Below are 2,043 nucleotides of genomic sequence, written 5' to 3'. Positions count from 1 at the left end.
AAGCTGAGGTCATCACTGAATTTGAAATATTTAAAGTGGATACAAAACTGTTTCAGCAATGCAGACAATTAGGTGTGCTGTTGTGGGCAACGGTGCCGTTGGTAAAACTTGTCTCCTGATATCCTACACAACAAATATTTTCCATCGGAGTATGTACCGACTGTTTTTGACAACTGTGCAGTCACAGTTAAGATTAGTGGAGAGCTACATACTCTTGGACTTTTCGATACTGCAGGGAAAGATGATTATGACAGATTACGATCGCTGAGTTATCCACAAACAGATGTATTTCTAGTCTTTCAGTGGTGTCTCCATCCTCATTTGAAAGTGTGAAGGAGAAGTGGGTGCCTGAGATAACTCACCACTGTCCAAAGACTCCTTTCTTGCTTGTTGGGACCCAAATTGATCTCCGAGATGACCCCTATGCGATTGAGAAACTTGCCAAGAACAAACAGGAGCCTGTCACTCCAGAGACTGCTGAAAAGCTGGCCTGTGACCTGAAGGCGGTCAAGTATATGGAGTGTTCTGCACTCACACAGCAAGGCCTAAAGAATGTATTTGACGAAGCAATATTGGCTGCCCTGGAGACTCCAGAACCGAAGAAGACCCACAGGCATGTGCTGCCATGAACATCTCCAGAGCCCTTTCCACACAGCTGGTGTCAGCATGGTACCGAAAGCGATGTTAAATCAAACTAAAGATTAAAAATTAAAATTCGATTTTGCAATAATGACAAATGCCCTGCACCTACCCACATGCACTCGTGTGAGACAAGGCCCATAGGTATGGGCCCCTTCCCCTCCTCAGTACTAGTTAATTTGAGTAACTGTGTATTGTCAGAAGACGGGTTAGTACTAGTTTTTGTTTTGTTGTTTCAAAAAAAAAAAAATTTTTTTTTTTTTTTTTTTTTTTTTTTTTTTTTTTTTTGTTTAAAAGCAAGGCATGCTTGTGATGACTCTGTAACAGACTAATTTGGGTTGTTGAAGCTGCTCCTGGGGCTCCCTCCACTCTGGAGAATAATCTGGGACATTTAGGGGTTTTGTTTTTGTTTTTGTTCTTTTTGTTCTTGTTTTCTTTTTTTTGGGGGGGGGAGTGTGTATGGGTTTTGTTTTTATTTAGTCATGTTTTTAAAATTCAGTAACCATTGGACGGCCTTTAAGGGAAGGAGGATGGACTGACTCTATATTCCACTTCCTAGATCTAGTTTAGAACACTTGTCCGCCACCTGGTGCTCTTAGGAAGGAGTATAGTAAATGCCTCATTTAATAACACACTCCTTTTTGAAAGTTGCCTTTCTCTCCACCCTTGAGTAGGTCTAGTACTTGATGAAACTCATGAAAGTGGGTGGAACCTGTCCTGCCCCTCCTCTTTTCTAGGATGCACTCTATATGTGACTGTGACTTTCAAGGAAATTTGTTTGCCATTTGCTGATTGTTTTTTTAAAGTTAATTTCTAACTTCTTTCACTGAAAAATGAAGAAAAGTATTGCACCTAAATGGATTGAGTATGTAATTAAAAAACATTTTTTCCCTGTCAAGAAAATAAAAAAAAAAAAACTAAAAATAAATTTTAAAAAAATGTATTTTTCAGCATTCCAAAAAGCCGCACTAACAGAGGTTCAGAAAAAGTGTTTCCATGGTGTGATTTTTTTTTTTTTTTCCAAGCAAGTGGCATGGAGTGAGAGAAGTAAGGGAGAATGATTATAATGATCAACCATAGAATCTGACCTGGGCAAAGAGAGACAAGATAGTCCCACAGAATCGTGGGAGGGGAAAAAGTTGGTTTTCTCAAAGGACTGGAGATTCAAGGGGTATAGAAAGTTCCTGAGGATTGTGGTATAAGAGGGAATGAGCACTACCTGGCTGAGCCCCTTTACTTCAAAATCCAGTGGGTCATTTTATTCATCAGCATTTACCTAGCTTAATTTCTTTGTGCATGTGGTTGGTGTTAGTAAATTTTTTTTCCCTGAATTGAAAATTAAGACATTACAATATTTGGGGAGTAGGCAAAATGTAATGCATAATAAATTTGCCATATTAACAT

At 39.0% G+C, this 2,043-nt stretch overlaps 1 pseudogene; it reads left to right on the top strand.

The window, feature by feature from the left end:
• Positions 1-58: 58 nt before the first annotated feature.
• LOC132680704 (cell division control protein 42 homolog pseudogene) lies at positions 59-629 on the top strand (annotated as a pseudogene).
• The last annotated feature ends 1,414 nt before the right edge of the window (positions 630-2,043 follow it).

The sequence above is a fragment of the Panthera onca genome, chromosome A1, assembly GCF_046562875.1.
Source record: "Panthera onca isolate mPanOnc1 chromosome A1, mPanOnc1 haplotype 2, whole genome shotgun sequence".
Taxonomy (NCBI): domain Eukaryota; kingdom Metazoa; phylum Chordata; class Mammalia; order Carnivora; family Felidae; genus Panthera; species Panthera onca.
The sequence above is the reverse complement of the archived record's forward strand: the minus strand, read 5'-3'. Positions and strand labels throughout refer to the sequence as shown.